The sequence below is a fragment of the Amphiprion ocellaris genome, chromosome 4, assembly GCF_022539595.1.
Source record: "Amphiprion ocellaris isolate individual 3 ecotype Okinawa chromosome 4, ASM2253959v1, whole genome shotgun sequence".
NCBI classification, from domain to species: Eukaryota; Metazoa; Chordata; class Actinopteri; family Pomacentridae; genus Amphiprion; species Amphiprion ocellaris.
Window position 1 is genome coordinate 40,293,914 of NC_072769.1, and position 26,818 is coordinate 40,320,731.

General features: G+C 42.4%; 1 protein-coding gene across 2 annotated transcripts in view; it reads right to left on the reverse strand.

The window, feature by feature from the left end:
• elfn2a (extracellular leucine-rich repeat and fibronectin type III domain containing 2a) overlaps positions 1-14,462 on the reverse strand; it is a 290,230-nt gene extending 275,768 nt beyond the window's left edge. For both annotated transcript variants that reach the window (XM_055010276.1, XM_055010277.1), the window contains exon 1: positions 14,304-14,462. The gene's annotated coding sequence lies outside the window, so the exon portion shown is untranslated. The remainder of the gene's footprint in view (positions 1-14,303) is intronic.
• Positions 14,463-26,818: the final 12,356 nt, after the last annotated feature.

Below are 26,818 nucleotides of genomic sequence, written 5' to 3' on the forward strand. Positions count from 1 at the left end.
GCCTGTCGTATCACTTCTGTGTGTGAGAGAAAATGTGACTGCTTTCTATTTTAAGCTTCACCTGCTGTGGTGGTTACAGAGCTGAAAACAAGAACTCTCAGAGAGACTCAAAGTTTCTCAGGTAAAGAAAGAGTTTTCATTTGCTTACATTTAAAAAAAAAATCTCATTTCTTTAACCGCCATACAGAATCAATAGTGATTCCATATTCACCGTTGATTCAGTTTCACACAGAACACTATAATAGTTTTCAATATTGGGCTTTTACCATTGTGGCAGAAGAAATAGTTTTCTTTCTTTGGTGTAGAATAGCTTGCCTTGCTTGTACATGTGCTGACACTCAACCATCCAACATGAAACACAGACTTCAAGTATTATCAGGCTACATCAGGGCCGTCCCATTAGAATTGAAGCAGCAAACTTAAACCCATAAGTTAGTATAATATTTGAGTGTCCAAAAAGTGTGCACAGATGACTGACAAACTAAAGAAAAAAACCCTGTATTGATTTGTTGTTACTCTTCCTTATAAGGGGACAAATGGACCCAAACCATGTGGGCAAACTGCCACTAACAGCATAACAGAGCTTGTAGATCCCCTTATTGTAGGGTCAAGCATTCAGGCTTCCCCTTTAATTTGTCACCAGTCTGTATATGAAATTGTTGTAGTCTGTTCGGCTGCAATCACCTATCTGAACCCATTTGTTACAAGTGAGAAACATCTATCATCACAGCTGCACCTTACACCGGTGAAGAGACTGGCTTCTCTCCTATCACTACAATGGATTGCAGAGAAAAGACTTGTGCTATTAGATCCAGACACAAAAAAACTGACATTTACTGTTGAGGCTTTAGACAGCTGAAAGAAAGTCTCTACTCCACTCAAAATTCCACTGTACCTGACATAGAAGTTGAAGATTAAAATGTCCACCTAAACTGAAATGAAAAACGCCTTGTACCAGTTGAGTTTTGGGGGTTTTCTGGGTTTTTCCGCTCAGGATACTTAAGCTTCTGTATTACAAGTTGCTAGTTATTTTCTACTGTACTGGAAAATTTCTGAATAGGCTCCCTCAAACTGAGATACAACTAACACAAATACTCAGTGTGGGGGTTGTGTTGAATTTAATCCACCATGCATATAAAACAATTAGCCGACAAAAAAAATTACAGTGAGGTCTAATATTCATTCACTAAAGGTTTACCTGAAAATGTCGTCACCCCCACTGTCCACAACTACCAAAGCATTTAACTTGTCAATGACTTGATGAAATGTCACTTCATTGTCAATCAAAACTTCAACGTATAGTCTGATTAAAGAAAAAAGATTCAATTCAGTGCCCAGCTGTTATGGAAGATTACTGTTTACATTAAACCTGATGAGCTAAATATTTACATCCTCAACAGTAAACACTGTGAAAGTGCAATATGCATGGAGGGGAGACCAGAAAGTTGTACCCAGATGGGTGATGTGTCTCCACAAAGTGATTATTTGAACTTGTCTATGACCCCACAACAGGGTTAGCCCAGAATAGATGCTGCCCTCTCTCTACCTCCCATCGCCACAGCAACGCTCTAAATTACACTGGCCCAGATCTAACTCAGGTAATATCACCATCACAACAAGGAATCAGAAAACAAAGTTGCTACTTCTAATTCATCACTACTCATGTAATGCTCATGCAACCACTAATGGGTAACTTCTTGATCCTTGCCAGCCACTCAGCAATCCTATTAGACATAAGGTATGTTGAGTTTTACTGCTTTGCACGAAGCACAAATGGCCTCTTTAAACTTTAGACTTTAAGCTAGGGCAAGAGTAAGATACAGAGGGTCTGTACAGAGGCCCTCGTGGTTTTTTGAGTTTTCAAGAGTGCTGTCTTGGTTATCAACTAAGGATAATGACTAGCTTGTGTCCTACTAATCTTTTTGTCTATTATATCCACCTTCACTTATTCCATGATGCTCATTAATTTGACTGCTTGACTTACAGAACTTACAGAAAAGACCAGTTTGTGACTTTGTGCTTTATTTAACAGAAATTGCCACTGCACTACTTTCCAATAATTAATCACAAGACTGTTGAGTGAATTAATTTTTTAAACGAGTCTTGACAGTGACACAGGACCACTCTTGGGGATGGAACATGAGGTCTCTGAGGCCACGAGCCACAGTGATGGGATGCATGTGTGTCTCTGTAATTACACACAGTATGTTCTGAAGGTACAAGACATCAACACCCTAAATAATTTGGATAGAATATAGCACTTCAAGTTTAGTGGTTGGAAAATGTCCAATTCCAGTTTACATGGTTCTTAGATTAGATGAAATGAAAGTTTAATGATCCCTGTTGGGAAATTGGGACACTACTGGAGCCAAAAACATAATTAAATGCTGACAGGGACAGAGTCGAATCTGAGATCAATTAAAAATGCAATAGGTACTATACAATGAAACTAAGATGAGCAACTCATATAGGTTTCCATCTTGTATTTTGTTACCCAGAGGCTTCTCACATGCTCCATATCTTGTGTTAAATGCCTGAGGAATATGATCCATTTATTAGGAATCACATAAATAGCTTCAAATGTAGATGCATTGCTTGCTAGATACGAGGCCAACAAGACATCCTTTTTGATTTTTGAAGTGTTCGACAGGTAATTAGTTACAATCTGTCCCAGTTCTCCTTGTGGGTTGAACGGTATCTGTCTGAATTAGAGTAAGGAGCAGTAAAGGAAATGGTTCCTGAGTTATCTTCACACAGAGTTGAAAAGTAGTAGACACTTCATTTGCAAGATAAGGTCAATCTTCCATAGCCGGACCTTTCTGCTTACTTCGTTTTCGTACTGTGAAAGTAGAGCAGGAAAAAAACGGATTGAAGTGGGAATGAAGTCAGGGTCTATACTTTCTCAAAAAGAACTACTTCAATGTGGTGTATGGATCAAAAGTTATTGTCTTAAGTGACGGTTAGCTGGCACCGGAATGCCTTTGCACCCAATTACAACAAATGAAATGGTTGGTCAAAGTGCAAAGCCATAATAAGGACTGATGAAAAAGACATGGGTGAAAACTAATCTGTCTTTATCCTCCACCAGCTGTAGGGTCAAAATAGGAAATGGCATTTTCTTGTGAGGCATCCAATCAGTGTAAACTAAGATCAGACAGTTCAAGTAAAGGCCAATCACGTTTCACTCTTCACCCACTGCGCAGCGAAAGTGGGAATCGTTTTTCTCTGTAAAACATCCAGTGAGCCAGACTAAGATCAGATAAATAAAGTATGCCTCGTGTTCTTCAGCTATTCAAAATGTAATTACCCACTGCTGTATCTGTTCAGGTCTGCCTGCAGGCGAGTATCCATCTGAATGAGAGGAAAGAATAGAAAATGAAATGTAATTGTTCATGCTGAGTGTATGAACTGAGAAGCTATTATCAGAGATTCCAGTGAATAAACAAAGTTTTTAGAGTTATCTTATTACCATGTACAGGAAATGTACCATCGATGTCAAAAGTTTTATTACATAATTACATGTCAAATTACAATTCTACAATTCTGCAATTTCATTGAGCAGGCGCTTATATCCAAAGTGACGTACATTTGGGAGTAGATACAACACAAGCAAGGATCTAGCCAGGAGAAAACAACCTGGATAAGAGCCATAAAACAAGTTCAGGGCAGGCAGTGCAGGAGGTAATAGGATTTGTCTTTTTTTTTTTTTACAGTCTGTCAAGTGCAACGGAATTAAATTAGGATGAGATTCATTGTGAAAAATGTTCTACTGACCAAGATCCCAACCAGTTGTGATCTATTTTTGGTAAGACTAACTTTTGACTATCAAAATGCCCTTTAGTCTCCATCTGTATCTCCAACCAGTGCTCCCAGCTCACTGCAGCTCAAGCACACCAACTCATCTACAACTCTGCTCAATGACTGTAAGACTATACAACACAATGACATGTTGTAATACTGCAGTACTGCAGAAGAATAATGATAGATAAAGTCCCACCCTGCACGTCAACAGGACTGACTCCTAAGGTTTGACCTTCAGTACATGGAGACAATCTCGGGTTTACTGCAGTTTGAAGGCAGAAATGCTCAGCCCCAGTGTTGACTGCTTATTTCACTCACGATTTGTCTTTTAGCATTCAAAAACCACCATACGGACATGTTAGCATGACTTTTTTTAAAAAAAGTTTTAAAGAATTTGTACCAGATGGGGTCTTGAACACAGAGGTGCTTTTCAGTGAGTCTTCATTCAAGTGTGTGACAAAATACTTCTGCACAGTATTTTCAAAATGTGATTATTAAAGAAATTCATCACTTCTGTTTCTGTTTTCTCTGCCTGTTTAAGTATAAACAGAGGTGGCTTTACCTTTAATAGAAACCACTGTTGATTTTCAGTAAGGTATAACAATCAAACCACTGTGTCTGGTTATGAAGTTTTACACTTTGGTCAACATTATTTTCAAGTAACACATGGCAGGAAAAACTAAACAGTGCTTGAACCAAAGTTGTTGTTCTTGTGAGAAAACAGCCTCACTTTTTTTTGAACGCTTACATCATCCAAAATACAAATGCAAATATATTATACTTATTTCTCTTTGCTATGGTCCCTTTACAAATCAGCAATGACACATATTCACCAAATGACAAAGAGCTGCTTTGTTTCTTTCTTTATCTTTTTGCCCCAAGTGTCACCCTGACTGGTCTGAATGCCCCTGATTGCCCCGTGTGTCCCTGTACTTAGCCCTGCTGCTACTCCTTTGGCCTTAAAGCAAAAATGCCACTCGCCCACAGATTGTGCGCTAAAACGCTGCTGCTTGTTTACTGGCACCCCTGCCCCAAAGAAAATCTCTGCATGCCACTGTTTTGAAGTAATTACAAATCATTTGTGATCTACATGCAGAGCTGAACATTTACTAAAATCCCGTCAAACCTCAGACTGTTTTAAAGACATTGGCTCATCACCACCCATTCAACCGTTCAGGACCACGGCAGGCTGAAGGCACATTTTCATGCATCTGCGTCAAGGAAAAGAGACCAGAGAGATGTGAGAGAGAGATATGACAAAAGAGCAGAGCTGGAGCGTCTCTCACAGGGCACTAGAACATATTTTAAATTGATGGTGAAGCTCTGTTTGAACATCACATTTGCTTCACAGTGACAGCAAGAGCCACTCCAGCCTACAGTGAGTCTGAGACATTCGATAAACACCGGCCTCAGTCTGTGGTGCACACTAAATGCACCACTTCAGCTTGAATTTTTGAAGATCTCAGGTGTGTAAAAGCACACTTCCAAGCTGTAGCACAGACAGCGCGCTGAAAGAAGTTGTCCCCTACGTATTTAAACATCCAAGCTGCTGCCCCGCTGAGTTTAACCGAACACAGGAATAAAGATGGGTGAATATGGAGACAAAAGCAGAGCGTAATGTGATGATCTCTGCTTGGTAGACAGTGATACATACAGCTTCCCAGTGGTGCTTTTGGAGTTATTCTGGCATGTGAAATTCTGAAAGAGAATTTTGGGACTCATTGGGCAAAACAACCCTCTAAAGAAATGTTCTGCTTTGTGCTTTGTAGCTATTGTAGAAGTCCCACTTTTTTGCTGCTTGCTTTGTTGAACTACTGATGCGCTTTGGCTGCAGCTTCAAAAAGGACGGTTGGGAGAAAACTCGGTTTTGTTCCCTTATCAGGCTGCCGAAATTAGAAGAACTTGTCTTCTAACTAGCTGGTTGAGAGACAAGCTGGTACTGGCACAAACTGAAATATATGTTTAGCAGTACACATATATGTAAATATATAATACTGTGCAAAAAAATGTTAGACATTTAAAGTAAGTGCTGATAATTCCTTGAGTAACAACTTTGAAACCTCTCAAATCCTAAAATAAACGACCGCTAAAATCCTGGATAAGAAGATACAACAGTATCACCATCGTCGTATATTGGATAAGCATGAGATGTTAAATTTTGAAAACATGATCGTGTATGCAATGTACGGTCGGTTTTCAAGGTTGTTCATGGTTATGCACCCTCACCTTTCAAGTTTTTTATTCGTTGCACTTCTGGAAATAATACAACAACAAGGGCTTCTTCTAGGTGGCAGTGTTGTATCCCTTTATGTAAAACTGTCTTTGGACAGTCAGCTTTTTCCTACAAAGCAATAATGGAATGGGCTAAGCTCCCCACTGAACTAAAGACTATAAGAGATTTTAAAGACTTTTCTACAGCAACAAAAAAAATGGATCTGGAGAAACCAAATCTGGTACAAAGCATCTTTACCTTGTGTTTAATGTTCTTCTGTATATGGTGACTGTCAAAAAAACTAATTAAAATAAAATAAAAGTAGCTTCTATACAAAGTTGGCAGGTATGCTGTTCAAAGCATCATGGACAACTTGTCACAGTTCTTCTGTGGATTTAATCTGCCTCAGTGTCTTCTGTTTCTTCACGACATAACAGAATGACTGAATGATGTAGAGATCAGGGCTCTGCAGGGGCGATGCCATCTGCTGTAGGATCATTCTTCCTGCTGCTGAGAACTGTACTTTATGGCTGTATGTTTGAGGTCGATGCCTTGAGCTCTGTTGCTTTTACTGTGTTGATCCATCTAAAGTTGTCATTTATATATTCATTCCACTACTCGGCTGCCCGGTTGACTTTTGGGAAACACACAAGGACCCTGTGGAGACCAGGTCTGTCAAAAAAAAAAAGATGATTCATACCACTTCAGATGAGCTTCGGAGATTGTGGATTGTGAAGTTGACGCAAAGAAAACTGTATTCATTTTACTGAGCAAAATAGAATTTTCCCGTTGCACTGCACTCTTGTTGAACTTATGCTTGTCTTTTTACTTTGTCCCCAAGAGGAGTTATCTCGATGAATCAAGTGTCGTTGCCTTTCCAGCTTTCAGAAGTCATTATGAAATGTCTGAGAGGCAAATGCTTTGTGTAGCAAAACTATAACATTCAAGAAATGTACTATTGCAAGACAGATGCAGAGTAATTTCAGTAAAAGGGGGCTTCAACATTCATGAATATTTTGTGTATTCTGAAAACCAGAACAAAGTAAGGACAAATGAGATTTATAAAAAGGGTGCTCTATCAAAAGAAGTTTCTTTAGGCCAAATTCCTTTTCCTCAGCTCTAAATGCACGTCCTTTCATTTTATTACTCTACTGTGATTTGCATTTCTATTTTTCAGTCATTTCAACTTTTTTTTTCAGTCAGCACCCTCGGCAACATGGCAGAAGATTACAAAGTTTCAGGCAGCAAACTGAAAAACAAAGAACAGAGAGAAGGTGTGTGTGTGTGTGTGTGTGTGTGTGTGTGTGTGTGTGTGTGTGTGTGTGTGTGTGTGTGTGTGTGTGTGTGTGTGTGTGTGTGTGTGTGTGTGTGTGTGTGCACACGTGTGTTTTTAAGAGAGTCTGGAAGCCATACAACAACTTTATTCAACACATCATCAACTCCCGATAGATTCAACTGCCATCATCATAAATAAGCTTAAGACTGAGAGGAACTCGCAGCAGAAACTTGGAGTCTTTCTGCAGGCTATACACAACACCACACACACAGACACACACAGACAAAAGAACATTAACGATATCCTTGCCGTCACTGTGTTGGACTGGATTTTTCTGTAAAAATGCATCCATTGTTTTCTTGAGAATTACAAAGTGAAGCTGCCCGGCCATTGAGAGAGCATATAGATGCATCCCTTTCAATTAAATTTAAACAATCATGTTTTCCTATTTTTAAATGTGTTACGACCAATCCTCCGGGGTCAGGTGGATGCAACAAACAAACAGATGTTATTGGTTGGGGTAAAGCAATTTATTGCTCAGGGTCAAATTTAACAGAAAAATTATCATAAAACAAAGAAAACCAGGGCTGGTGGATGTCGCTAAATCAGCAAATAAAACCAAATGAAGGCAACAGAGTTATCAAACAAGCTAAACAAAAACACCACAACTAACTCCTTAGCCAAACTTAAACACAACAGCAACACCCATAACCAACAAAAGAAACTAGACAAAACAAGTACCTCAAAACACACATTACAAAAAAAACCACAAGATGTAAATCACCACCCCTCAGTGGCTGCAGAACAGTACAGTAGTGGAGTAACTTCTCCACTAAATGGACAGCTACCACCCAAAGCTACAATTCCACAGACAAGCAACGTCTTCACTAATGGGACAGCAGCTAACCGAAGGTACAATCTATACACACAAACACAAACCGCACCAGGGCAATCTGTTCACATTAAATCCCACCCAGCCTGACTCAGAGTTTGGTTGTAGCTTTATAATCTCCAGGTGTGACGATGGCTGCAGTTGGTTGGATAAAGGTGGACGGAACCAGGTGGTGACCCAATCAGACGAGTCGGGAGGCGGGGAGAGCAAAGTCTGGAGTGCAGGTCTCCAGCTCCAGGATCATCAGCTGAGATGGCTGGCAGCTGGGGTTCTGCAGCGAGCTCTCAATCCAGCCACAGCTGGGCCTAAACAGACCATCTCCCATACAAAGGCTCCAAAAATCCACCACAGAAGCGAGACGGCCCACAACCACCAGTGGCCGTAACAAACGCAAATATAAATTCAATGTATTCATATCTAATTTGCATAGTGAATACGTACAGATTGTACAAGTAGTTATGTATAAAATGCCTTAGTCATCTCGGAACTGACACAACATTCTGACCACTGACAGGTGAGGTGAAAAACATTGATCATCTTGTTATAATGCAACGTTCTGCTGGGAAGCCTTCCTGACATTCATGTGGATGTTTGACGTGTCCCACCCACCTAAACATTGCAGGTCAACCAACTCCCGCAACCTCCCATGGCAGTAGGACAATACACTCCGACACACCTCAGAAACTGCTCAGAAGTGGCCGGGGGAACACGGCAGAGCTAAGGTTTACATTTCTATTCACCGTAGCCCTAACTGAAAGTGAGCGTCGTCCTACAGCTATTCAGTGTCCACAAATAACTTTCAACCTATGTCGGTTCCAGTATAAAATGATCTTCTCTGCAACAACTATTGGTCATTGTTGAGATTCTGTATAATGTAGCGTATCTCCAGAAAGGCCTGCAGCAGTCCTGAATACCAGCAATGCACCGTAACAATTCAGCAAGGCTGAAACTCTTTTTGTCTTGCCCTAAGGCCATCCCTCTTCCTCACTTCAGTATCTCCCCTCTTTTTCCTTTTTGCATTCATCTAAAAAAGCAGCCAAATAGTGTTTTTCTTCCCTAACTTATCGCCACCAGCCACAGTCTGGCGTTTCACAATGGCAAAAAATAAACATTTGGGAAGCGATAAGATTTGTCCTCTCTGTTGCTGGCGTTATTGTTGCAGACAAACAGCGGAGTTAACGTTCGAGAGCATCCGTCTCTCCCACCGCCCTCCATTTTTCTCTCCATCCCTCGTATTCTTCCTGAGGGAAACACAGGGGAGGATGAAAATGAGGAAGAGAGATGCAGAACTACATGGACTAACACATGCAGCAAACCTGTCACTTCACTGATTCACAGATCAGCTTTGATACATGTACAGTTGAGTGCACAGACTCAAAGACGGACAGGGAAGTGCAAAATAAAAAACTGAGATGCATTTAGGTTGCAAAAATAAAGATTTTAGTTTGTTATCATTAACTGTCAGCCTCACCCTTGTTCCTGCTGGTCACATAGAATTTTATAGCTTCTGTGATAGAAGTCACTCTTTAACTCTTGACAAATACTTGGAATTGTCCATATTTCTGTAAGACAAGGTGTTAATTTCTCTTTTTTTCCAAATCAATTTCTTACAGTCAATTTCTTTTTGTGGAGTATAGAGGCAATCAAGTTGCTAAGGTTACAAGGGCACATAGACGTATGAAAATCACATGCTGTCCATCATGTCAAACATTCCTGCATCCTTCTCCTTCCCTCTGCTGTTGCTGGCTTCTGGTTCGAAATACACTCAAATTTCATTGATGAGGGTTTAACAGTGTCTACATCCCTCCTACAATAAATTAATTTTTCCGCAATGAATGCTTATTTGTCAGACAAGTGATGGTCAGGGCAGCAGGGCAACGAATGTTCTTATGTTGGTTTGATTTTAACACAATAAGCTTTTGGATATTCAAATATTCCATTTAAACAGATTTCTGAGTTGTTCTCTAATTTCAAGGCAGTTAAATACAGTGATCAGCCACAACATAAAACCCCCTCATAGGTCCCACTTATGACGCCAAAGTAGCGGCCTTGTGTCGGGCCATGGACATGGGGCTTCTGGGGCGTCCTTTGGTGTCTGGCACCAAGACATTGGCAGTAAATCCTTTGAGTCCTGTGTGATTTGGGGTGGGGCCTTGGGCACATCCTGCAAATCAGGTCCTACTTAGTGAGCCCACTGGCATTGGGGAGAGGCCATGCGAGGGGTGCCAGGTCTGGAGCAATATTTAGGTGGTGGGTGGTACATGTCAAAAACAAGGAAGGAAAGGAAAACCGAAGCCTGTAACATGACATCACAGAATTAACTTCTGCCACATTTATGCATTGTGACGAGGTAATCCATGTTATTTACTTCACTGGTCAGTTGTGGTAATGCTGTGGCTCATTGGTGGATAGTTGGAGAAACTCCAGTCTGCTGACAATAGAGTATAAAACACTGCTGCTTCCAGCGGTTTGCTGGTTAAGAGCAGCAGCAGAAAGTGTTCAGCTTGGACTAATAGCAGCCAAACACAGAAGCAGACTTTATTAGTTCTCAGATATCTGGATCAGAGAAAACGAGAGCCTTAGGAAAGAAATGTAAGAAAGGGGAAAAACATGAATTGGAGGTACAAATGCTGATTCTTTTTGATTGTTACTGTTCTTATAGTTATGTGCATGATTGAACTGTTCTGCATTAAAGCCAAATAACAAATGTTGCCTCTATTCTGAGAAACAACTAGAAAAATAATCATTACATCTAAAAAAATAAATGATGCCAAACAATGAACATGCATTAATTCGTGTATGTATAAAAAGTGAATTTAAAACCACAACACCATGACAGGGATCCACATTATGTGTGTGTTGCTCCAGTAATATGTGTCTTATCATAACTGAAGCCACAGCACAACGCTGGGGGGAATATGAGAAGTGGATTGCATTTAGGGTCCCTGAGGGCCACATCCAATTAAATGAAAATGTGAGAAGAGCAGATCAGAGAAACAGGAATTAAAAAGAAAGAGGTAGGTAAGAAGGGAGAAAGGGAGGAAGTGGGGGATGAGAAGAGTAGGGAGGGGGGAAAATGAAGGAAAATGAGAGAACAGCAAAGAAAGTTGAACACTGTATCTACAGGCCCCACAAAGCTTCATTTCTGGCAAAGGCCTTTTAAAGTTACTGCAAACCCAACCAAAAACCTCTGTGCTAATAAATATGGCTAATGAGAGTTGTGAGACTGAAAATTGCTGGATGAAAAAAAGACTCACAGAAAATACATTTTAAGGGATGCAAAAGCTAACATGTGCAGTTAAAAGAATACGAAGCAAAGGAAGAAAAGTACAAGCAAGTCATTTGAGAACAGTGTATGGCTGTTGTTGCTTACAACAAGTCTAAGGACATCCATGAATAGGTTTAATCAATAATCTGCTCTTCAAGTTTTCAAAATCAGTCAATATTGTTAAATTAAATGATTCATTGTGATGTGTAGAAGTAATTATTAAATACATGTATTTTTTCACTGCTAACAGACCTTGTCTGGCATTTTCATTCAGGCTGCTGTTAGTTTATTTTATATGAAGACAAAAGGATGCTTTCTGTCGAGACAAAAACACAAGCGTAAGCCAACCTAACACCATGGTAACACATCCAGTTAAATCTCTGTCGAATGCAGCTGCATCTTTGCCGGCGTTCCTCTGTTTGAGCGTCTTGATGTGTCTGACTCCAGGGCAATGCCTGTTCACCTGTTGACCCCTGCATAAGATTTATGAATGAGATCTCAAGCCTGTGGGCATTAATAGACCTTTGCTGGCTGATAGTGTGTCGTATTTCAAAGCAGAGAGGAGGGGAGGGGAGGGGAGGGGAGGGGAGGGGAGGAGAGGAGAGGAGAGGAGAGGAGAGGAGAGGAGAGGAGAGGAGAGGAGAGGAGAGGAGAGGAGAGGAGAGGAGAGGAGAGGAGAGGAGAGCTTTGAGAGAATGTGAAATTTTGAATCTTAGAATCCACAATATAGTTGAGCTCCGAATGATGATGACGATGATGATGATGATGATGACAGTCAAAACAGCAAGGAGAACAATGACAGAACAAAATGTGATGAAAATAAGACATAATGAGAATTTTGAGCAATGAGAGTAGAAATGAAGACAGAAAGGATGATGATGATGTTAATGGTAATGACAGCAGAGTTGTTTTTTTAAATGACAAAGATGTTAATGTAGAAGTAGAAGGAACAGTTATGTTAGTGATGAGGAGGAGGACAATTGCAATGTTGAAGGCAGATGTAAAGACAATGATAACGTAGATGATGATGACTTTAGAATAATAAAGGTTGCAGGTTTATAACATTTATGCCAGTTGTTACAGGCATGAGGAGGATCATGATGAGGTGATGATAATCATGTTGATGAGAAGAAAAGCGGGAAACGATGATGACGACGACGACGATGATGATGATGATGATGATGATGATGATGATGATGATGATGATGATGATGATGATGGGATATACACACAAGATGACAGTATGGGGATCGGTATGGTTAAAAGCAATTAAGCCAAGTCTGTGTTGTGACTCTGCCCCATCCTAACATTTCCTATGAGCCCTATAACACTTGGCCTTCTCTCTAACAGCCTGCAGCACTGCTCTGGCCTCCTCTGTCCCAACACTGCACGGCCAAATGAGTCATGCATGCATCATCACAATGAGATGCACAAACGAATTTATCCAACTTGCGTTGCGACTGGGAGGTGAAGAGGAAATCTCAAATCCCCAGTCAAAACATATCACCGCTGGATGCCCACTGGCTCGCTCGTCACAATGCCTCAGTCACGATTGCTTTCACGGCAGCAATCATCCGTCATGTCTAAACGTGTGTTTGGCCTGTGGGGGCCGCCCGGTAATAGCAGGGGAGGAGGTGGAGGGGGTGTCGTCTTTGGGTGAGGGTGTGTTCATGGTGGCCAGATGGGTCGACGACCGTCACTCCCGACATAATCCTGATCAGTCGGTGAGATGACAACGAATAAGAGCGGGAGACCCGGAGCTCCGTGCGTCAGTGCGCATTGGAGAGGCGATAAATCAAATGACTGCCAGAAAGCGCTGGTGTACGGCGCCATCTCTCTCCCTCCCTCTCATCTCTCTCACTTCCCGTCTCAACCCCGCTCCCCCTTCGCTTTCTCATCTTCCCTCCATCTCCCTCTCCATGCCTCTCTCATCTATTTCTCTTCTCTGTTCTCCCACCGTCTCCAAACGCGCACAGCGCTGCTGCCGTTGCTGTTGAACGTGGGTTGAGTTACAGGACTGAAAGAGACTAAACAGGCTCCCTCCGTTATTTCTCTTCATCCCTGCTAATGCAAAATCTATCACAACAACCACTTTGATATGGAAATTGATAACTCGAGCACAGCCTCTCGTGCGAGTGCACCGTACGCGTGCACCTTCCGAGATCGCTGCTGCACACCATCTCACTTTCATCAAAACACACACACACACACACACGGACTCTCTGTGGTGATGGAAGTGTCTTTACGCGCATGCACACACCCATGCAGAGAAAGCCGATACGCACACACAAGTAGCAGCATCCCCTTTGTACCGAGCAACTCCAGCAGCACCTCCACGATTCGAGCGGATCAGCCGGACAGGCAGCCGCTCCAAACTGGAGGGTCTGTCTAATCTCTGCAACACCCCCCTCTGTTCAACAGCTGTCCTGTCCACTACAATACACAGCATACACGCTGTGAAGCGAGAATGGCAAAACTGCCCTTTGGAACAGAGGATGGATGGCTATGACTGCTAGTCAGTAGGTCGCCCCCGGCAACAATTTGCCCAAATTTCTTCACACTTCTTCGTCCTTCCTCGCAGTGTTCTCATCTCTCCATCTTTCTTCTTCTGCCCTCTACTCACTCTCTGCTCTATGTCACATAAGTATCTGTGGAGTGGACCCTATATCTCCAGCGGGGTAGACCGTACGAGTGGCCACATATGCGCGATCCACGGACCACAACCTCTCAACGTGGCAGCATGCGTGTGTGCGCACATGAATCTCAGAAAACCCACAAGTGCAGAAGCCTTCCCCTCGTCAGTGACAGCCAGAGCCAGCTTGGACACAACACGGCGATGTTTCACTTGTCTTACCTAGATCGGGGTCCAGGTCCGGTGCAGAGGAAGAGGCAGCATGCAGCTTTACGGTCCGTTCTGCAGCAGCAAAGACGGAGAAAGCGAGAGTATTATCCCTGGACGTGAGTTCCAGCAGAGAGAGAGAGAGAGAGAGAGAGAGAGAGAGAGAGAGAGAGAGAGAGAGAGAGAGAGAGAGAGAGAGAGAGAGAGAGAGAGAGAGAGAGAGAGAGAGAGAGAGAGAGAGAACGCAAGAGGAGGGATGAGGGACAGAGGCGCGCTGACAGAAGACAGAGAGGGAGAGGGGGTGGTTCAGTCCGACAGAGGGGTGGTGTTGAATCGGGGCAACAGCCGCTCCTGATGAGTGGCATTACCTGCAGGATGCACTGAGAGGAGGATGAAACGGCTCTGACTGTGTGTGTGTGTGTGTGTGTGTGTGTGTGTGTGTGTGTGTGTGTGTGTGTGTGTGTGTGTGTTTTCTTTTTTAGGCCAGCGATCTGTACTTCAGAAATGTCGGGAGCGCATCGCTAAAATGCCAAGACAAGCCCGATTTAAATATCACAGTAATATCCCCACTGGGACTTCACGCATCTGTGAACCCTCGTTCCTCCAACGCGCGCGCGCACGCGCACACACACACACACAGTTCGGTTTCGACATCAGTTTCAGCTCTGTGGCACATGGAGATGAAAGCAGTGCGCCTTATTGGCTGCAATCAATGAGAGGGTGCCCCACAGCCCACTCGTGTCTCCAGAGCGAGGTAGAAATTTCATAATGTTTGGTCTCAAACAGTGCGCGGGGTTTCGGGGGAAACCAGGAGGCCACTCACTAGCCTCTATCTCCCTCCATCACTTACGCAGTTTATTGCCTCCCCGAGCAGTGGCGCGCAGCTGCTTTCCAATCTGGGCACGTAGCAACGCGCCTCAAAAGTGCGCGCCCGTGTGAAGGGGCAGGCGGACAGGCTCTCCCTCTCTCACCCACACACACACATAGATTCAAAGACAAGCGTCGGGGGAAAGGGGGGGGGGGGTATCTAACCGTGCAGCTGACGTCATTGGCGGTCAGCACGAGAGGTATCGATTCGGTGCTGTGTAATTTGTGCACGAGTATTTTTGGGCGTGTGTATGATCAAGGGAAAGACACAGAGGAGATGACAGGGAGACAGAGAAGTCAGGACTCCTGTACAGCACCCAGACCACCCCGCTGTCTCTCACTTCTCAACCCGGTGATGAAGCACTGAGTCCGCAGCTCCCTCAGTCCTCCAGGTTCTCATCATCCATGCAGTCGCCACGGTTGACTGAATGCATCATATATGTGATCACAAAGGACTCGTTATTAACAGGGAGTACATTTCCATTGTTGTGGGAATGTGGGAATTTGAAGCCGGCAAGCTAATAGAGAAGTTCATTTTAATAATCATAAAATGTTCTGCTAAATCAAAAAGTGAAACAGACATTTAATCACATATATCCATGCAGATAATGTAGTTTTAGTGGCTCAACTGATTGCTCAGGTGCAGCTGTACTGGGTGCCCCAGAGCCTGTGAGATATGGTTTTGGTATCCTACCACCAAAGTCTAATATCAACTGGTGAGTCATGCATTATCATCTACAATCTGAGTACTCAATATATTTGCATGTAGTTTGATTGGAATAAAGTAATCTCGCTGGTAACATTGGATTTGATGAAAACAAAACACCATAGTAGGTGGATTGGAACATGGCGACCAGTGTGAGCCACACTTGGCCACACCTGGACCCCCTATAATCCCAATACAAATCTGCTTTTCTGCAATGCTCACTTCATTCAGGACAATCCAGAATGTCACATTGGACAGTTTACCCTGTTTGCTCCTCTTCACTAGAAATATTTTCTAATCAAAAGTACTGACCATCTACTTCCACCTCAGTTTTTGTCTGAAATGTGAAAACTTGCCCTGAACTCTTTGCTGTAGTGTCCCTTCTCTAGTGTTCATATTCCTTCATGTGTTTTTAACTGGTTTAGTCATGAGTCCAGCTGTAAGTTTGTGCTTATCTTGTTATATAACCCAGCCTTGCATAATTAAAGGTTACTAGAATATGTCTGATAAATGAGTTAGATGAGTCTGTGTGAATTTTGCACACAAGGCTTGATCTGCTTGTGAATATATATTAACTGAATGGTATTTTTTTTCCACTAGAGACTGAGTGACAGGGTCAATAGGCTGTAAATACAAAATAACAGTGCAGGACCTCATGCAGTAAACTACACACACCGCTTTAATTCTGTACAGCACCTGAAGCATTCAGTCATTTTTGTTCACTACCACAGATTCAGCTTTTATTTGGACCCATCTGTCATGGTATATGGATTAATAGTGTAATTGCTACACATTTGTTTGTTTTAGGTGAACAATTAGACTGGAGAGGCGTTTCATGGCCTCTACATTTGTCTAGTGACGGGGGTAATTTCCCTGCACTTCCTGGCTGCTGCTGATAAATGAATGCAGGGAGGAGGAGAGGGCTCAGTCTCACATTAGCTGGTGTTTGAAGCATCCTCAAAAATGGACAGTGTCACAGAAAGTTGCCACGAAAGAAATCAGCTTACCTTTCCCACCTACTTACAGCATTATCAGCTATTAATCTGTGATGGTCAGTGCATGTTAGCCTCAGTCGAATGTGAACATGATACCTTTCCCAGAATGCCTTTCAAAAATATACAGATGTGGCTGCACACTGTTGCAACGAATTGAGTTATTAAATGTATTGATAATGGACAGCAATAGACAAAAAAGAGTTAAAAACAGCACTTAGCGGCAAAATTTCATTTTACTGCAACTGGTACTTTACACTAGCCTCTGCTGATATCTTAATGTAATGTCACATCTATGTTTTGCCAGAGATCTGTAGATATGAGAATAAAATGCCACCATTCTGCTTCTGTACTACTAAACCGCATTCTCAACTACGTCTTGAAGGTAACATATTGTCTCCCAGTAAGGAAAAAGAAAACGTCTCCTCTTTCAACGAGCCACAAAGTCTGCTTTAGGAGGTCAGGGTGTGATGGTGGCATAACTTCGACGCAAAACTGCCACCGAGACGGTTTCCCCCTTGGTTAGGTGTAGGCACCATAATTACTCAGTTAGGTTTTAGGAAATAACATGGTTTTGATTGAAATGGTGGTGGTGCGTGGTAGAGTAGTTAGCACTCACAGCTAGAACATCCTGGGTTTGAATCTTGGCCTGGGGTCTTTCTATGTGGAGTTTGCATGTCCTCCCAGTCCAAAGACATGCTGAGGTTAATTAGTGATTCTATATTGTCTGTCCGTGTGAATGCGAGTGTGCTTGGTGGTCTGTTTCTATGTGAAGTCCTGTGATAACCCGATCACCTGTCCAGGATGTCCCCTGCCTGCGCCCTAAGTCAGCTGCGATAGACTCCAGCCCCTCCCATGACCCTACAGAGCACTAAGCAGTGAATGGCTAATGGATGGATGGATGTTTGAAATAGATACTTTCACCACATAAATCACATTTATAAAGCTTCCCTTCCATTTTCCGGGTTATTAGGTTGACAAGTTCCAGTTCTAATTCTTGCCAAGTAGTCCTAGAAGAGTTTTTGTCCTGCTCATTTTTATCAAAGATACCTTCTAGTTTCTACTCTACACTGTAGTTGATTTCATCCTGGCGTATTACCCATAAATGTGGCTTTTGTGGCTCTATCGCTCATGCTAAATTTGCACTCTCCACCTCTGACAACACATGAAGCAGTGTAAATGCTAAAATTTAAATCCAAGAATTGAAAAAAAAGTGTTTTGTACATGAATCATTTCAAAAGTTTCTTCTCAAGTGTAACTTATTGTACGTAATATAACTTTCTCACTGTTTTGAGGGAACGTTAAGCAGCATCCTTTGCTCAGCCCTGCCCACCAAGCCAGAGTGTTTTTCCCCTGTTGCAGAACAACACTGAGGTGGGCCACAAAGCGAGACTGATTACCATAGAAACCCATGGTAAAATGTCCAACTGTACAGCAGACATAGAACATGTTTACAGACTGGTACAAAAACACATTTGGTGTCTGTATCTAATTTCCCTGTTTGTGATAACTGTACAAGAGGTGAATTTTATATAACTCACCAGTTTGAATTGTATTAAGACTTAAAGTTGTGCACAATGAAAGGCGTGGTCACTTTGAATGACAGGCAGGTACAGTCACAGGACAGTTCATGGTCCAGAGATGTTTGCATGGCTCACTCCAGCTCTACTTACACTGTACCTCTTAGAAGGAATCAGGCTGGAGCCATCACACTGAGCTTCAAAATTGTTTGGAAATTCTATGGATGACATCATGGAGGGTATGTAATTCTCTGTGTAGAATAATACTTTATTGATAATTTACAGGAAATTACTTAGTTACGGTAGCTTGTTAACACACAGGCAATCCACAAATCCAACAGAACACCATCACTAATAGTCACCAGTATGACCATATACATAGTATGTAAGTTAGAAAAAATTATAAAAGTTAGAACATATGCACAGCAATAAAGTTATAATATGAATGTGAATTAATGTGAATTGAAAAGCCTGATTGCAGCTGGTAGGAAGGACTTCCTGCTGCGCTCAGACCTGCACTGAGGGGGAATTAATCTATGGCTGAAGGTTCCACAGATGAAACACCTCCAGATTGTGTAGTGGGTGAGAAGCATTGCTCATTATAGAGTTCAGTTTCCTGATCATTCTAACCCCAGCCACCTGTTGGACTGATTCCAGCTCAACACCAGTTGTGGAGCTCGCCTTCTTGATCAACTTACTCAGCCGGTTTCTGTCCTTGGAGCAAACCCCCTCCCCTCATCACACAACCCCAAAGAATAAAGCACTGGCCACCACAGTCTGGTAAAATGTACGTAGAAGAGGCCTGCTGATGTTAAAAGACCTTATCCTTTGCAGGAAGTAAAGTCTGCGTTGGCCCTTCTTGTACACTGCCTCCATGTCTATATACGTATACGACAGTGGGAACCAGACATTTTTCTATCAGTCTGTTGACCTTTAGGTTGAGATAATTTTGACACAGAAAACTTCTGCTTCAGATTTGTAATTGCTGTCACAAAATTTGTTGCGTTATTTCCAAAAAACTTTGCAGGAAAACTCTTTGGCTTCAAACATGACTGGTAGCCTGTTCAGCTTGCTGCGCTGCTGTGCACCAACATGCATATATGCATGGTGAGAACATACTATAGCGAGGTCAGAAAGGCTGCGTTATATTCACTCCTTAGTGTCCTGTACAGTGCATGATATTTTATTTGAGTGTCCAGAGACTCTCAATATAATAAAATGCAGAAAAAAAGTTTCTTCTGACAATACCACAATGCAAACAGTCACAGAATTTAACACAAATTATTTAGAGATTTACTGTCAAACTGCTGGACAGCGTAATAACTCTGTACATGGCATCATCTTGTTCCAAAATGTTTTTATCACCCAATAAATAAATGCACGCTTGTGATTTGCAATAATAAGATAACAAACAAACCTGATCTCTGCTCATTACTCGGCAACTAGGTGGGCTACTTTTATTCTTTGTAATGCCGTGAAATGATTTTAAACGCTTGTTTCACAATTTGATAGAGACAGCAATGGAAAAAATAATCCACACAAATAGAAATGGTTTCATTATGTTCCTCTCTGCCGTGAAATTGAGGCAAAGACATGCTGTGAGAGCAACAATATTTTGGGGGAATATAAATTTGGGCACATCACAGCACTACAGTTAAATAGTAAACAGCATGAAGAGGTGGTGTCTCTTTTTTCTGGTTCATTGCTTTTTTTTGTCTGGACTTGTAATTTCATATGTGCATGCCTACCTTTTAATATCTGAGGAAAATCTGCTGCTCTCTGTGGGATATGTACTGACTTCCTCCTGTTTGCAGGGATGCAGACTGAGCCAGAGCTAAACAAAGACAATCACTTATCGTCCTTATCCATAACCATCATTGGTTCGATTGGTGGATTGTTCTGCGGGTTTGGATTTCTTACTTTTATCAACAGCTCTGACAATGCTGATATAGATGCCGTCTGCAGAGCTTAATGCATATAAATTCTTCAAACTCCCCACACGTCTGCCCTTTGCCCTGTAAACAAGATGGGTGCCTGGGCTAGTAAACTGTGATGGAGAGAGAATCTGATTGGCTACTCCTATGCTGGAGGAATGTTTGTACCTTAGTCCTTTCTCCCACTCATGTTGTTTTTGTCTGCACTTTTTTTGAAGTATGTTATTTTAATTTAATCTGGAAAGTATTTAATCAATTACTTTATTTATGATACAATGATTAGCTTTACTAGATACAGACAGACAGACAGACAGACAGACAGACAGACAGACAGAGAGATAGAGAGATAGATAGATTTTCCTCTGGTCATATGTGCTAAAGGCTGAAACCTTCATAAACATCTCATCCTACACTAAATATGCAGCAACCCCTTGAGCTGAATGAAAACAAAATCCATCATCTGTGCAGGTTTCATTCAAAACATACTGCTGTTTGGAGTTATTATGGCCTCTCAATGCTGTTAATGAGGCTGAAATGTGTAATGTAGTGTGCAAGAGAGCATAACACAACGCATTATCCCTCCATGTTTTGACAAAATTGGACTAATGGTATCAATAGCGCAATGTCTGAGTTACACAACAAACTGAACATAACTCTTTCCTACAAGCAATACCCTTTGAACAAAATAACAACCCTCCTTCCACCTGCTCCTGTCACTGCTTTCTTTTTTCTGTCTTCTGTTTTTTATGCATTTATCCATTTTACACTTGTCCCTTTTTAGATTTATCCTTGTAAACATGCTCTGTCTGAAGAATATCTAACAACTGGAGCTCAGGGAAATGCGACAGAAGGATTATGAGATGACAGTGATCTCATTAATCTTTGTTCCGTTTTCTTCCTTTGTTACATTTGTCCTTGATTATGATATTTGTAACTGTGACTTTCAGACCAAATTTGGGATATGTAAAGGATGAGCTTGATGTAAATATTTCATATGATAGTTCAGAGCTCTGTCTGAAGGTGTACTGGGTGGGAATGAAAACGCTCCAGACGGTGGTGAGGAACAACACAAAACTCTGCTAGTGGAGCTGTATTTAGACACAGAGGTGCTTTGAGTTAAATGCTGACACTATCATGCTAACAGACTCAAAGTGGCAACAAGCAGGTATGTACTGGGTAATATTTACTAAGTTTACTACTTTGGCTGAGTGAGTTAGCATGCTGACTTTTTCTGAGTATGAAACATGGAATATTGCTGAGCTACTGAATATATACACTCACTGGCCACTTCATTAGGTACACTTTGCCAGTAAAAGGTTGGACCCCCTTTTGCCTTCAGAACTCTCTTAATTCTTGGTGTCACACTTTCAACAAGGTGTTGGAAACATTCCTCAGAGATCCATATTGACATGATAGCATCACAGAGCTGCTGCAGATTTGTCCACTGAACATCCATGATGAGAATCTCCCGTTCCACCACATCAAAGGTTCTACTGGATGGAGATCTGGTGACTGTGGAGACCGTTGGAGTACATGGAACTCATTGTCATGTTCAAGAAACCAGTCTGAGATGATTTGATCTTTGTGAAAAGGAACACTATCCTGGATTTTAAAATTGTCTGACTGTGGTCTTAAAGGGATGGACATGGTTAGCAACAGTACTCAGGTAGTGCCAATTGTAACATCAGTTTCCTGTTCTTAGCTGACAGGAGTGGCCCCTGGTGTGGTCTTTTGCTGCTATAGTCTATCTTATTCAAGATAAGACATGTTCAGAGAAGGTATTCTACATTCCATGGTTGTAACGAGTGATTACTTGAGTTCCTGTTGCCTTTCTATCATCTCCAACCAGTCTGCCCATTCTCCTCTGACCTCTCACATCAGCAAGGTTTTTGGTCCTTGCAACTGCGGCTCACTGGATATTTTTTCTTTTTTGGACCATCTTCTGTAAACCCCAGAGACGGTTGTGCGTGAAAATCCCAGTAGATCGGCAGTTTCTAAAATACTCAGACCAACCGTGCCACATTCAAAGTCACTTAAATCCCCCTTCTTCCCCATTCTGATGCTCAGTTTGAGCTTTAGCAATTTGTCTGAATAAATGCATTAAGTTGAGGCCATGTGATTGGCTGCTTAGTTATTTGTGTAAACAAGCAACTGAGCAGGTGTACCTAATAAAGTGGCTGATTAGTGTATATACGCCAGCTTCGCCCCAGTTCATACAGGCACGGAGTCAGGCCAGTCACAAGGTTCGGTGCTGTCCAATCAGTTCACTCCTCCCAGTGAATGCCTTATAACTGAGGCAGCGTTCATTCATTCATTCATTCATTCATTCATTCTGGTCCCTCTGCTTCAGCCTTCACAGGTCATCAGCCTTCTAAAGCCATCAAATCATCCCCGCTGTTCATCTCGTCTTCAGAAACCCCTCATTATAGAACTCAGTGTTGGGACATTTGTTCTTACCTTCTGACTGTGATCATGATCTGATCCGTCGTCGGTGTTGGATCGCAGCGTTGTTCAAGCAGACCAGCCCTGCAGAAGACTCGGGAAAATCCTTTCATCCTCCTCAGACAATTTAAAAGTCCAGAGCTTCAAGCAGTAATATCCAACCTTAAAGCGACCAAGTCATCGAGAACTTTTGATGTGTTTCGGCTCTTTCAGTTCCCAACTTCAAATCCACATCCGGAAACATCGGCGTCCCACGCTCCGCCCACCCCGTCGGTCCACCGGCTCCAGCTCCTCCGGGAATATCCAGATCTGACCATCAAAATCCTGCTCCAGCTCCGGAAGGTCTCACATCCACCCTCCCCTCGACTTGTCTCCTCCAGACATCCATCAGTCTCTCCACACTCCACAAACTCTAATCCAAGCACCGAAATCAAGTGTCCTGTGCGCCTGTTACCTGCCGTCCAGCTTCCAGGTTCAAGTCCGCTGTCTCCGCCCACCTGAGTGACGTCATAGTCTGGCACCTGCAGGCTGCAGCCTCTGTAGTCAAGTACTGGCGGGTAATGTTATCATTCCAGTTAAATTCTGTTGATTTCATCTGAATTTGGCTGTGGAGAAAAAGCTTTGGTGGTTGTGTTGAAATATTCTCACGATCATTCTTCAAGACTGTCATAGGATATTACGATGACTGCGTTTAAGGTAGCTTCAAAGCTTATGCATAAAACTAAAATTTGTCTATCACAGTAAAGCTGGTCATTGGCTCATCCACTCCTCATTGACTAGAGCAGTGATCATCAACTGGCGGCCCGCGGGCCGAATCCGGCCCGCCGAACCGTCCAATCCGGCCCGCGACTGGATTCCAAAATTGTGAGGATCAAAGAGAAAATGTCATGTGGTCCACACTATTAAAGCAACTGAAAACAACAATAACTGAGACTATTAACTATCAGTAATCCCCACCATTTATGACTCTATTAAGCTATCCAAAGTTGTTTAAATCAATCCAACTGGACTGTAAGAAGGTTCCTTGAAGACGTTTCACCTCTCATCGAAGAGGCTTCTTCAGTTCTGGTGGTGGTTGATGTTGCCTCAGCTTATAACCTCTGTGAGGTGTGGTCAGTGTTATTCACATTCCAACGACCATTGCCAAGGCCCACCTGGCTCCTCAACGATGGTCGTTGGGAGCCAGGGAGTGACAAAAATCAATTTTGGACAGGGAGGACAGATGGTTTGAGAGAGGCGTGAAAGAAGCCATCCATGTCAAAGTGGAGAAGCCATCTCTGAACGGGGGGGTGGTCTGCGACATCATCTTTCGCCATTTTACAATCAGGTCCTTTCAAAACTCCCCAAAAGAACTACTCAGCAGAATGACTCAGGTGTGGTGGCTCATGCTAACGACCAACATTAGCATACGAGGGCTCGGTGAAACTCACATTTCAACGACCCCCTTTGTCACTCCCTGGTTCCCAACGACCATCGTTGAGGAGCCAGGTGGGCCTTGGCAATGGTCGTCAGAATGTGAATAACACTGACCACACCTCACAGAGGTTATAAGCTGAGGCAACATCAACCACCACCAGAACTGAAGAAGCCTCTTGGATGAGTGGTGAAATGTCTTCAAGGAACCTTCTTAAAGTCCAGTTGGATTGATTTAAACAACTTTGGATAACCATGACCTGGATGAATGAGAAACTACACAGACATCTATTTAGGCTACATTCCAAAATGAGGACTCGCTGCAGTGTTTAACATTTATTGTTTCACACAGTTCTTTTTTTTTTAACATAACTTTTCCTCATGCCCTTACTTAACATTTGGTTTTTATTTCTAAGTCTCAACAACAAGCTTCAAACTAGTAGACTTCTCAGGACAAAAAAAGGAGGAAAAACCAACTGGCATAAGTTAAAATAGCATGGTAAATAAATACTAACCTGGTACCAGAACAAAACAGGTCACAAATAATGTTGGCACATCAAATAAAACGTTAAGTGGGCTATAGTGATTTCAGATCACAAGGCTGAAATGGGCTACTCACACTGCTTAATGGCTGAAGTTACATTTCCCCTCTGACACCAACTTTTTCACATCAGGCTTGGCCGCTGTCAGACTTATGCGCAAACAGTCCTCCAAAGACTGGTTTGACAGTCGGTTCCTCTCGTGTGTTTTTATCGAGTTCATCTTGGAGAACGCAGCCTCGCAGGTGTAGGTTGAACCCAACATGGTGAGCACATACATAGCCAGCGTCTTCAATGTGCCATCGTCCTCGGGACAAGACACCCAGAATGCGCTCAGGCTTTCAGCACCATGGAGAGCAGCCTGGATTTCAGCCAGCTCGCTCTGAATGGACGCCTCGTCCAACGGCATCATTTTCATCGCGTCTGTGGAGAATTCTCCGCTTGGGCTGATGGTGAATGGGTCACACACAAATCCAATGACATCCCTGGAAATGAAAAAGTCATGGAATCTAGCAGAGAAGTTGTCTTTTAATTGTGTGATGAATGTCTTCATCTTGTCTGTTACGTTGCTTTCTCCCACCGTCTTCAGTGTGTTGAAGTGCAGCAGCCTCTCTGACAACAAGGTTGATTTCTCTGACACTGTCAGGTTGATTTAATCCAGGGACAATCCATGGCTTTTGAAGAAATCCTCCAGTTTTCCAAAGATGATGTCAGCAGTGGTGTTGTCCTCCAGCGGAAGCAACGCCAGCAGCTCCTCTCGGAAATCTTTGCCATCAAAGTATCTGACAAAAACGCACAACTGTGAAATATCCGTGTTGTCAGTGGACTCATCAATAGCCAATGAAATGTATTTGGCTTCCTTGAAGCAGAGAGAGGCATTTGTTTGACAGATGCAATAACTCTGTCCATGGATTTTTCGGGGGCAAGTTCCTCCAGAACGGTGACCATGCTCTCCTTTAAAACCTCACTTTCCGTGAAAGGCCGGTTATGTTTGCAAAGCACCCAGGCAGCCTGCAGAGATGCACACGTTACTCTCTCTTGATCAGTTAAAGTTCCAGTAATAATGCCATTTGCACGGAAGTAGGCACATTTCAATGTGGCCATTTTTCTCTGACGGGCCTCTGACTGCTCAGGATATGAATCCTTGAAATTTGTATGTTTAGTGTTGTGGTGACGGCGCAGATTATATTCTTTTGCAACAGCAACAGTTTCGTTGCAAATGAGGCATACAGGTGACGCATTTCGGAAGGTTGGCATGATAAATGCGTACTTTTCAGTGCAGTCATTATTAAAGGTTCTGTAATTTTTGTTTGAGGGTCCAGCCCCCAAGGTGACTGTCCGGTAAAATTCTGGCCCTCTGACAAATATAGTTGGTGATCCCTGGACTAGAGGCAGATGCACCAACAGTCCCACCCAGGGCTCCAGACTGGAATCAAATGTATGAGAGTATGTGAGTTTATTTCATTTCATTTCAAACCTTTATTTATTCTCAAAAGGACATTGAGGTTTCCCTCATTTCCAATGCCGTCAAGGTTAGACACATTAAAACCACAGCACAATAAAACAAGTACAGAATAATCACTTGTGAACAATATTATCGATATAAGGTAGATAAGGTAGATAAAATAAATAAAGTACAATAAAATAAATAAAAATAAAATCAGGTAAAACAGTTGCAATGTGAAACAAAATGGTTAGAAATCAAAGTTCTGAACTCTGAAAGAGAAGGAAGAACATAGATTTTCCAGACTGTTGGAAGGTGTTCCATGAGCTTGGAGCATCAAAAGAAAAAGCCATTTTACCAAGTTCAGTAAGTGCTTGAGGAACTTTCAGAAGTAGCAGATCAGTAGAGCGAGTTGTATAGCTACCAGCATTCCACTCTAACAAGGTTGAGATGTAAGGTGGTAATTTTCCAACCAGGCCCTTAAAGATATATAAAAGCCAATGTTTGTTGCGCCTCTCTTCCAGAGAAGACCAACCAACCTTCTCATACAGAACACAACGATGAGTTCTGTACCCGTCACCAGTAATAAATCTAAGAGCAGTGTGGTATACACTGTCCAAAGGCTTTAGAACTGCAGCTGCAGCATGTCTGTCAATCACATCACCATAATCAA